The following is a 13,252-nucleotide window of genomic DNA, read 5'->3' on the forward strand; positions in this document are numbered from 1 at the left end:
GCAGCAACATCAGCCAAAGAAATAGCAGGCCTAAGAAGATGACCTGAACATAAATAAGCCTTCCTTAGATAAGATTCAAGCTTCCTATCTAAAGAATCTTTAAAAGAAGTACTATCTGCCGTAGGAATAGTAGTTCGTTTAGAAAGAGTAGAGATAGCCCCATCAATTTTGGGGATCTTTTCCCAAAACTCCAATCTATCAGTCGGCAAAGGGTACAGTCTCTTAAACCTTAAAGAAGGAGTAAATGAAGTACCCAGACTATTCCATTCCCTAGAAATTAGCTCTGATATAGCATCAGGAACTGGAAAAACCTCTGGAATAACTACATGAGGTTTAAAAACCGAATTTAAACGTTTACTTATTTTAATATCAAGAGGACTAGACTCCTCCATATCTAATGCAATCAACACCTCTTTTAATAAAGAACGAATATACTCCATTTTAAATAAATATGAAGTTTTGTCAGTGTCAATATCTGAGGCAGAATCTTCTGAACCAGATAGATCCTCATCAGAGATAGATAAATCAGAATGCTGTCGGTCATTTAAAAATTCATTGAATTTAGGAGAAGTTTTAAAAGACCTTTTACGTTTATTAGAAGGTGGTATAACAAACAGGGCCTTCTGAATAGAATTAGAAACAAATTCTCTCACATTAACAGGAATATCCTGAACATTAGATGTTGAAGGAACAACAACAGGTAATGGACTACTACTAATGGAAATATTGTCTGCTTTAGAAAGTTTATCATGACAACTAACACAGTGTGAGGAACAGTTACCACAAGTTTACAATAAATGCACTTAGCTTTGGTAGAACCGACATCAGGCAGCAGCATTCCAGAAGTAGATTCTGATACAGGGTCAGATTGAGACATCTTACAATATGTAAAAGAAAAAACAACATATAAAGCAAAATTATCAATTTCCTTATATGACAGTTTCAGGAATGGGAAAAAATGCAAACAGAATAAGCCTCTGGAAACCAGAAGCAAAAATACATGAAGACTTAAATAATGCCAAAAGTCTGGTGCCAAGTATGACGCCCACAACTGACAAAATATTTTTTGGCGCTAAAAACGTCTGCAACAAACACGAGCATCATAGATGACGCAACTACGTGAAAATTCTCAGCGCCAACTAAGACGCCGGAAATGACGAAAATACGTCAACAAACGTAATTCTCGCGCCAAAAAAGTCTCGCGCCAAGAATGACGCAATAAATTATAGCATTTTGCACACCCGCGAGCCTAAAAGCCAGCAATTTAGAAAAAAATTCAATTGAAAAATTTCAGGTAAGAATTTTTTTTTTTTTTTATACATGTGCATTTCCCAGAATGAAACTGACAGTCTGTAAAAAGGAAATATACTGATAAACCTGAATCATGGCAAATATAAGTACAAACATTATATTTAGAACTTTACATTTAAAGTGCCAAACCATAGCTAAGAGTGTCTCAATAAAGGAAAACATACTTACCAAAAGACACTCATCTACATAAAGTAGATAGCCAAACCAGTACTGAAACGAGAATCAGCCGAGGTAATGGTATATAAGAGTATATCGTCGATCTGAAAAGGGAGGTAGGAGAAGAATCTCTACGACCGATAACAGAGAACCTATGAAATAGATCCCCGTTAGGATGACCATTGCATTCAATAGGTAATACTCCCTTCACATCCCTCTGTCATTCACTGCACTCTGAGAGGAACTGGGCTTCAGCCTGCTGAGAAGCGCATATCAACGTAAAAATCTAGCACAAACTTACTTCACCACCTCCATAGGAGGCAAAGTTTGTAAAACTGAATTGTGGGTGTGGTGGGGGTGTATTTATAGGCATTTTAAGGTTTGGGAAACTTTGTCCCTCCTGGTAGGAATGTATATCCCATACGTCACTAGCTCATGGACTCTTGCCAATTACATGAAAGAAAGGTGAGCCACAAAAAAGTTTTTTCTTTATACCCTGCTGTAAATCAGTACATTTGTGTTACACCTTAAAACTGTGCTCCCCTTTATGTTACTCCCTTTCTACAAGTGCTATAGTCTGGTACCCCTTAGATACTATCCATAATTGTTTGTACCATTTTTTATGATAGTGGAATCACCGGACTAAGCTGCTCAGAAACACATCAGGAGGAACTGTATATTTAAGCAAATGAAATGTTTGCATTAAAACACAGCGCAAGCCTAAACAATTTTAACTTATATATATATATATATATATATATATATATATATATATAGTATATATATGGAACAAGAGGAGAAGGAAGGGGGCGCAAAAACAGAGATAACAATTGGTGCAGTATGTTAAATGAAAAAGAGGTGTAAAGGAGCCAAAACACACACTCAGCCTCACATGCAGAATCCTCAACAGATATGAGGTATTAGAGTAGTGTATAAGGAAGCAGCCTGTCACATCCGTTTCTTCTCTTCTTATTCACTGGTGTTGTCACTCCTATATTAGTATTAGGGCATGCGTGTGTGGACAGAGACAGGGTCAGTGCTAGGATTTTTGGCCAAACAGGCGAGGATACATTTTGCCGCCCCCCCCCCCATGATTACATACCATCCAATTGCTAGTTAAAGGGATATGAAACCCAATTTTTTTCTTTCATGATTAAGATAGAGCATGCAATTTTAAGCAAATTTCTCATTTACTCCTATTATCAATAGTGTTTCCTTCTCTTGCTATCTGTATTTGAAAAGTAGGAGTTTAAGCTTAGGAGCTGTTGTTTATTCTTAGCAGAGAGCATGTGCTGAGCAGTAAACAATGTAGTCTTATATAAATATGACTGTAAGGCACCTGGGGACGTTCTTTTTCCAAGGTCAAGAGAGCCTCACTCTGGGTTTGGCATCACTCATTGACATAGGAATGCCAATGAGTGATGGGTAAATTCCAGCAAAGCATACGTGTAGGGCCTGGGTTTTATTCTGGGTTCTGCTTAAAAAAAATAAGATTTTATAATGACTGACTGCAATGTATTTGATGAGGGTTTGATGAGGGTTTCTGGATTTCTGACAGCTTTATCTTAACAAGGTGGAGTTAAAGTAATTTGAACTATTTTGAATGTTTTGTGTAAGGCCAAAAGAAGTATAAATTTAGTGAGTCTATAAGATCAGCTATCAAAAACCTTTGATGAAGAGTAAATTGTTATGGTAGATTTTCTGAAGAAAATGATTCAATTGCTCCAGCTCCAGCATCACATACCTAGAAAGGGACGCCATCCAAGGAGCACAGATTAAGAGAGGGCCTGCACATGTAACACCGACCTGTGCCGGCCTGCCGGGCCTGGAAACAAGCATCTCTGCAGACTACTGTGTTTGCACAGAGCCCGGTGTCCGGGGTGGGCAGGCCTGACAATTTAGCTCCACCAGCATTGGGCTCTGCAGTCTGCACGTCACGTCAGTCAAATACAAACTACAGACTGATTTGCTGGAGTGGCCCAGCCGCCCTATCGATCTTCAGTCTGCGCTCTGCAGTTTGCGCTTTGCTTTTTGCGCTCTACATTGAAATTTTAAAAAAATAATATTTTTTTTTAAAATATCGATGTATTGACGCTATAACGTTGCGCCCCCCTGCTTTGGTGCCCTAAGGTGCCTGCCTAAGCTGCCTTATACAAGTGCCGGGCCTGGACAGAGAGAGTGCAACAGCCGGTCACGGCAAAAACCTATTTAACCAAAAAGAAGTAAATACAAGTAACCTTCTCATATATGCATATATATATACCTGCTTGGGAACCTGTCCACCAGTTGTTTCTGCAACACTTCCCCAATGCTCTCAAGTGATGAATTGTACAAGAGTAGGACCTGTTAACCACAACAAACAAGTCACATCACAGGTGGCGAAGAGGTTACAAAGCAGTGAGCAGTCGTGCAAGGACTACAATACAGCATTCACTGCTTAGTACATTAAGCCTATTTTGGGCCAGAGTTTGAGTGGAGTGCTATTGTGAGCCTGAGTTTGCACAAATTCGATCGCAAGAGTGCAGTGTTTTTTGCACTCAAATGTATATTACAAGTGTTGCTGTGTTTAAATTACTGAGAATTGTTTGCATGAACTTGCAGTAATTTACGCTCTATTTTCTATAGGCAGCATTGAGTGGCAATGAGCGCTTGTATAACAAGTTTAAAGGAAATGTGATCACTCAAACGCAATCACATTTTCCGCTCAAACTTCAGGCTACTTGAAAGTTTGCGTAAAGAGTTTGTCCGGAGGAAAAAGTGGCACTAAACTACACTATTAACCCATAAGCCGCCACGCCCTCACATCACAAACTGCTCCGTTACACTATTAACCCCTAAACCACCACACCCCCACATCTCAAACTGCACCACTACACTAGTAACACCTAAATTGCCATAAACCCCTTCCCAAAATACTCTGCTACACTATTAACCCCTAAACCACCACAACCTGCAAAGTACCCACTAACCTTCTAACAGCTAACCCCCCCAACAGCCTTAACCTAAAACCTCCTAAGTAAAAAAAAATACAGAAAATAAAAAAAATACCAAAAATAAAAAAACACAGTTATGCCTATTCTAAAACTAAATCCCCCTAAAAAATAATAATAATAATCTAAAAAAAAACCTATCCTAAAAAAAAGGATGCCCTAAAAAGGGCATTTGGTAGGGATTTGCCCTAAAGTAAACATAGCTCTTTTAAATAAAAAACCCTGTAACCTAAAAAAAAAAACCACCCCAAAAATAAAATACTGATAAACCCTAAAGATGGTACTCAGCAAACTTAAATATTGCTCTAACATGATCGCCTACTGCGGAGCTCCTCTTTATGGTGGGGCCCATCTTCATGGAGGCGGCAGTCCATCTTCTATCTTCATCCCGAAAAGAAGATAAGACAATCCATAGGGTGGAAGATGGATGAAGACTTCCCCAGAGTAGCAGCTGGATAAGGAGGGACAACCGTCACTATGCTGAGGAAGTCTTCATCCATGTTCCACCCTATATCTACACTAAAGGTAAAATTAACCTTACAAGCTCCCTGATTAACCCCTTAACTGTCCGAATAGAAGTGGGGTGCGTAGCTGCGGTAAGGAACCTTCTAATTACCAAAAAGCAATGGCAAATCATGCATGTCTGATATTTCTGATTCTGAACAAAGGGGATCCCAGAGAAGCGTTTACAATAATTTATGCTATGATTGCACAAGCAGTATATAAATAATTTCAGTGAGAAACCCAAAATTTGTAAAACAGTTAACAATTTGTTTTATATAATCGCATTTGGAAATGGTTGCATGAAATATACCAAAATGGACGTAGATCTATACCTTGGGTTGTCTACTTAAAAATTATATATATACATATATATATATATATATATATATATATATATATATATAGTTTTGCTAGGTAAATAGAAAAAAAACAAGGCTCTATTTCTGTTTAAATGGAGCGAGAGCATAATAGCTAAAAATTCTCCAGTATTTTGGGCAAGATTTTCTTTGAAAGTACCGGTAGTGAAGGGGTTCACATTTGTTAATTTTTTTGATATTTTAGGATTTTAAGAGAAAATATCCTAGGTTCAATAAAACCAGTTCTTAAAATTATATTGAATGTGCTACAACATGAATAACTCGAAAATCACAGGCTTCAAAGAGATTTGTATCCATCCTCTCATCACAGCCACTAGCTGTGATACATAGCTACTGTTTTTTTCTTGTAGCAACCTCACAAGTGTATGTGAATCCAGTTTGTTGCCTTGTAAACCTTTTGTAAAAGTGACCAATATATGACAATTATGCTAAGTGTATTATTTAAATCATATTTTAGTGAATTAATTGTTGTAAGTAAAATGACCCCTAAATACAGTAGAAATAAATAACTGACCAATACACACTACAAAAACAATGCAATAGCACTGTGAATTTGACATGAGCAGTAGTAATCCAACTTTTCATGTTACAGCTATCACCCAATCACAAAATGTATATATGTATATGCTGTGCATATAATTAAAGTGTGCATATAATTAAGGTGTGCATATAATTAAAATGAGCATGAGCATGCTTTGATAAAAAAAGTATATTGGAAGTTTTTTTTTATTTATTGCATACTCTAACTGAATCAAGAAACTTTAATATTGATTTTAGTGACCCTTTATTCTGTTTTTAAAAGAAGTTGATGCAAAAAGAAAAGGAAGTGTGTGCAGCTGCTGAATATATATATGATATTGAGTAGGTACTATTGGCATTTATACTGATATATTATATTAACATATCTTAATTGATATATTTTGTATTTCCATTTTCTATAATAGGGTATATTTAATACATTCAGATAACATACTTATTTTAGACTTATTTAACATTATTCTTACTAGTTATTTAAGTCTTATAGAAATTTGAGAGGTTATAGGTTTTTCTACCATTGCTTTTTTCTAAATAGATCTACAGTAAAAATACCACCTGAGAGTCAACAAATACATAGCTTCTTGAAATAGCTATATATGAATTGATTCATTGGCGATATATCAGAATTAAACTGTATATGAGGTATAAGAAATACATAATTCAGACACTCAGAGAAAAATCATTAGTGTCTTTACTTAGGACTTTCAATACAGATTTGATTTTTTGTCTATTGCTTGAAGTATGTGATTTTGAATGTATATTAATAATTCAGGTTTACTAATTTTAACATACAATTAGATTAAGGGGATAAATATTTCACTGTATCTCTTGTATCTCCTTCAAATACTAGCATCAAGCCTTTTATAATTATCTCGCATCCGTTATAGATATAGTGGCCATTTATTTTGTAACATATAGGGTGGGTGGTTAATTATCTGATGAATAGACACTATATTAATTTATAACTTAAACTTGTTCTTTCTTATACCTAGTTGTTTATAACTCTAGGACTTAATATATCCTCCAGGATCCACTTAGAGAAACATACATGTTACTTTAGAAAAATAACATCTTTTAAATTGTATCTTTCCTTGAATGTAAATTCCAGGCTAACTATAATGGAAGCTTCAAATAGCACCAGTAGGCCCAATATGTATATTTCACAGATAGCTATAGCTGATTTAGATCAGTTAGTGCAAGACTTTGTGCAAATTTTCAATGAAACGCAGACAAATAGTCCCCTGAGTAATCAATTCCAGTCAATGGAATCATTAATGAAAAAAGAAACGAAACTGAAGTGGACCTTGGAATGGTATATTCGTCTAAAAATAGTGCCCAGATTCCTTAGAATTAGGAAGTTTCCAACATTTGCTACAGACGATAAAATATTTATTGAAAATTGGAATAACAATCTGTCAGAATGCTCATTCAAGCTGATGCAAATGATTATTGAGTATAAAGATGCTCAACTCTTAAATGTCAGAGAAGAAATAGAAAGGCTACAGGTGAAATTAGACATACATACCCTAGAAGAAAAATATAGGAAAAAATGATGGTATATTAAAAGAAACTATAGCTAAACTAAAAAAGGAGCTTATTGAAACTAAACATGAGAAATGTTTACGCGATCAAAAGGATTATTCCCTATAATCCTTTTGAGAGAATATCTATGGAAAAACAATCTAAGAATAGATCAAGGCATAGATACAATAGAAGAAAGAATTATGGAAGGGGTGGCAAACAAAACAACAATAGCTCTGAACCTACTATGGCAGGCACTGACTCAGGTGAGACTAGCAACTCAGATTATGAGAACACAGACCATGAATGTGAAGTTAGATAAGGTGACATTCCCCCAATATCAATATTAAAACCTGTTAAGGAATTAACACAATTTTTTTTAAAATTTGCTGATGACAGGGGTGATATCCCATTTGTTCATAGTATGGATAACAGGGATACCAGTGAGAACAGAATAGACAACAGAGATCAAACTATCCAAGAACAGGTTTTTCTCATGCCCCAGGTGAATCCTACTCTAAGAGGAGGAAGAAGAGGGGGGGAAGGGGTACAGCAAGAGGAGGAAGAGCCAGTCAAACATGCTACCATCTGAGACAGAGAAGGAGAGCAACAAAATATCAGTAGATAGCTCAGTTACCAATAATGTGATTAATTTAACAGAAGTTCCTTTAAACAAATATGAACTGAAAGTCTTAGGATACGGATTGGGGTTTGTAGCCACAAATAGGATTAACATTTTTCAAACATTAATGGATGTTAATAGACTTATCAGAAGAACTTAATATTGACACACAGCACATTGTCACTACACAGGAACTTGACAATTCCGTAAATAGTAGTGTTCGACTTGATTTTTCTGAATTATGTGATATGCACAACTTAATTAGTTTGGCGAGAGAAAGTGATCAATCACCACTAGACACACATTCACATGTAGGGTTGAAACCAAGATCAGTGTTCTATCCAGTTCAATCTAGAGGGGACATTCTTTTAAATTTCCAAAAAAGGATAGAAGCAGATCTAATGGAATTAGCAATAAAATGTGACTAAGGATAAAAAGAAAGCCATAGAAACACTCAAAGAAAATGACCAACTGATCATACAAATGGCCGACAAGGGGGTAGTGTGGTGGTTTGGAGCAGAGATTCATATAAAAATGAAATCTTGAGCAACTGAGTAATCAGGAGAATTATAGATCTCTTCTTGGGGATCCAACTGCAGTTGTTTTGAAGGAATTAAGATCTATTATAGATGATGGCCTAGAACAAGGACACATAGATCAGGATACATACAATTATCTTTTGGTACAGGAGCCTATCATTCAGATTTTTCATATCTTACCTAAAGTTCATAAATCTATCTCAGAAGTAAAAGGGCGTCCGATAGTTTCTGGCATTGGCTCCATGTGTGAGCCATTATCAGAATGGCTGGACAGTCTTCTTCAACCACTAGTTATTACATTGAGTAGTTATCTCCGAGACACCAAACACCTCTTACAAATTGTGTATAATTGTACATGGGAACCGAACTATAGATGGTTATCTGTGGATGTGGTTTCCTTGTACTCTTCAATTCCACATGGAATACAAGCAATCAAATTCTTCTTAGAAAAAGAAACATCATTCACATCTAGTTTCATCAATTATATATTAGAAGTGACACACTTTTTGTTAAAACATAATTATTTTAAATTTGATGGCAACTTTTTCCTTCAAATAAGGGGAACCACCATGGGGGCAAAATTTGCCCCCTCATTTGCGAATCTAACCATGGGCTGGTAGGAGCTTGCTAATATTTATGGAGAAGAAAATAAGTTTGCCAGACAAATTGTCATACTATAGATTTATAGATGACCTATTATTTGTATGTATGGGGGAAGAAGAAGAGGTGAATGAGTTTGTATACTACTTGAACCAGAATACATGGGGTCTGAGGTTTACTCATGAGACCAATAAGACTTCCATTTGTTACCTAGATGTGAAATTGATATCTAACATTGAGTCAGGGAAAATACACACTTCCATATACAGAAAACCCATTTCAGGAAATACCCTCCTACATGGCAATAGTAATCACCCAAGCACAGTCCAAAAATCAATATCGAAAGGGCAATTTATGAGAACAAAACATAATTGTTCTGAAGAATTGGACTATGAGCGACAAAGTGAAGATCTCACTAGAAGGCTACATAAGAGAGGGTACAATAAACATACTGTTAGAAAAGCTAAGGAAGAGGTTGATAAATTGGATAGGAAAGTTTTACTCAAAGATAGACCTAGTACAACAAAATCAAATTATGAACAGAAAAGAGACAGTGTCACTTTTGTAACTCAATATTCATCTGACTATAAAGAAATTTGCAAAGTGGTGCAAAGACATCTACCCATGCTAAGTGCAGATGAGGGGTTAATAGAAGTGATCAAAAAGGGCTGTAGATTTTCCTACAGGAAAGGGGTCACCCTTGGAAATATTCTCTCACTGAGTGATTTTCCACAAAATTCAAACACCTTATCTTGGCTGACATCTAAAGGAATATATAGATGTGGATATGGTCCATGCATTCCATGTAGCTTTATACAAAGAGGGGAAAGATTCAGGTCATTTACTACTGATAAGGAGTACCAAATAGAGATCTGCGTGAATTGTAGATCAAAATTTGTGGTCTATATGGCTTGGTGTACCTGCCTGAGGAAACAGTACATAGGAAATAAAAAGATCAGATGCAAAATCTGAATTAGCTAAGCACTTTATTGAAGAACATGCAAGTTTCAATAGGACATTCAGGTGGACGGTAGTGGAAAAGCTCAGAAAACCAAAAATAGGAGGTGACATGAATAAATTGTTATATAAAAGAGAGGCCTTTTGGATTTTTATCTTGGCCACTAGAATTCCGAACGGATATAATTCTGTCTATGACATAATTCATTTTTGGGAATAGAACTCTCTGATTTGGACTCTGAGCTTTTACACTAATCCAGCAACTAAGTAACCTGGCAGTACAATTAGGACTACTCTAAGGCCCTTTCATTTTATAGTACCCTTTTTTTTCCCTCCATGTTTGTAAAAGAGCGTGTACTAACAACACCCCTTTAGTCTAGAGTGAACATGATGATATTGATTATCTAAGGCACTATGTACATATACATTTAAAATCAACTAGAGTATTGAAAACGGTATTGTCACTTAGATATACACTAAGGAGTCTATCAAATAGTAATAAAAATGTTTTAGGCCCTTCTTTATGAACTAAGTATTATCATGTACATTATGCAAAATTAAATTCTTCAGTGAGAGTTATATATTTACTGTATATATTTATAAAGGATACCCACTAAAATTGTTAGAATCTAGGATTTGTTAGAAATTGTGTACTTCTTTACCCTCCAGATTTGAGGGTTAGGAGTATTAAATTCACATTATATATAAACATGATAGTACTCATTCAGTGCTTAGAAGGGTATTGTTTGTTTATATATCATATATTAATATGTTTTGAATATCAAGGGCATTTACCTTACAATATGGCTTATAGAGAAGTAAATAGCTACAAATATAGCTGAGCTAAGAGGAAATGAGTACCAATATCTATCAAACAACTAGGTACTTTAGAACTGTGCAACATTAATAATGGAAGTATTTTTATGTGGTCTAAAGAGAAATAAACAGCTATAATTCAGCTGAACTATACCAGTTATTTATTAAGGTGTATTATTCAATTTTTGAAAGTTTTGTTTCTTGCATTATTTGTTGCAATATTACTTTAAATACAATTAATGATGTTGCACCAATACATATATAAAAGTACTAAAATTAAATAAAGGGTTAAGTAAATCTCCAATTAAGTCAATTAAAGGGACAGTTTACCATAGAATTGTTATCATTTTAAAAGATAGATAATCTCTTTATTACCCATTCCCCAGTTTTGCATAACCAACAGTTATATAAATACACTTTTTACCTCTGTGATTACCTTGTATCTAGGAACCTTCTTCCAGCCCCCTGATCACATGACTGTGACTGTTTATTATCTATTGTCTTAAATTTAGCATTGTTTTGTGCTAAATCTTAAATAACCCCCTGTGTCTGAACACAGTGTTATCTATATGGCCCACATGTACTTTCTGTCTCTTTGTGTTAAAAAGAGATTTAAAAATAGAATTCTATCAGCCAATCGGAATTCGAGGGACGCCATCTTGGATGACGTCATTTAAAGGAACCGTCATTCTGTGATTAGGCGTCGCTTGAAGAGGTTGGATCCGCGTCGGCTGGGAAGAAGATGGCTCCGCTCCGATTGAAGAAGATTGAAGATGCGGCTTGATAGAAGACTTCATCCCGATGATGGACTTCCGACTTCAGCCCGATGATGGAGTTCTTCAGTTGCCGCTTGGATCAAGACTTCGGACCCTCTTCTGGACCGATCGCTGAACCCGGTGAGGTGAAGACAAGGTAGGGAGATCTTCAGGGGCTTAGTGTTAGGTTTATTTAAGGGGGGTTTGGGTTATATTAGGGGTATGTGGGTGGTGGGTTGTAATGTTGGGGGGGGTATTGTATGTTTTTTTTTACAGGCAAAAGAGCTGAATTCTTTGGGGCATGCCCCGCAAAGGGCCCTTTTCAGGGCTGGTAAGGTAAAAGTAAAAGCTTTGAACTTTTTTAATTTAGAATAGGGTAGGGCATTTTTTTTATTTTGGGGGGCTTTGTTATTTTATTAGGGGGCTTAGAGTAGGCGTATTTAGTTTAAAATTGTTGTAATATTTTTTCTAACGTTTGTAAATATTTTTTTATTTTTTGTAACTTAGTTCTTTTTTATTTTTTGTACTTTAGTTAGTTTATTTAATTGTATTTATTTGTAGGTAGTGTATTTAATTAATTTATTGATAGTGTAGTGTTTGGTTTAATTGTAGATAATTGTAGGTATTTTATTTAATTAATTTATTGATAGTGTAGTGTTAGGTTTAATTGTAGATAATTGTAGGTATTTTATTTAATTTATTTATTGCTAGTGTAATATTAGGTTTAATTGTAACTTAGGTTAGGATTTATTTTACAGGTAATTTTGTAATTATTTTAACTAGGTTTTCTATTAAATAGTTATGAACTATTTAATAGCTATTGTACCTGGTTAAAATAATTACAAAGTTGCCTGTAAAATAAATATTAATCCTAAAATAGCTACAATATAATTATAATTTATATTGCAGCTATATTAGGGTTTATTTTACAGGTAAGTATTTAGCTTTAAATAGGAATAATTTATTTAATAAGAGTTAATTTATTTCGTTAGATTTAAATTATATTTAACTTAGGGGGGTGTTAGTGTTAGGGTTAGACTTAGCTTTAGGGGTTAAAAAATGTATTATAGTAGCGGTGAGCTCCGGTCGGCAGATTAGTGGTTAATGCTTGAAGTTAGGTGTCGGCGATGTTAGGGAGAGCGGATTAGGGGTTAATAACTTTATTATAATAGCGGTGCGGTCCGGTCGGCAGATTATGGGTTAATAAGTGTAGGCAGGTGGAGGCGACGTTGAGGGGGGCAAATTAGGGGTTAATAAATATAATATAGGGGTCGGCGGTGTTAGGGGCAGCAGATTAGGGGTACATAAGTATAACGTAACTTGCGGCGGCATGTGGACGGCAGATTAGGGGTTAAAAAATTTAATTAGAGTGGCGGCGATGTGGGGGGACCTCGGTTTAGGGGTACATAGGTAGTTTATGGGTGTTAGTGTACTTTAGAGCACAGTAGTTAAGAGCTTTATAAACCGGCGTTAGCCCAAAAAGCTCTTAACTACTGACTTTTTTCTGCGGCTGGAGTTTTGTCGTTAGATTTCTAACGCTCACTTCAGCCACGACTCTAAATACCGG

This window comes from Bombina bombina, chromosome 5 (assembly GCF_027579735.1).
Source record: "Bombina bombina isolate aBomBom1 chromosome 5, aBomBom1.pri, whole genome shotgun sequence".
NCBI lineage: Eukaryota > Metazoa > Chordata > Amphibia > Anura > Bombinatoridae > Bombina > Bombina bombina.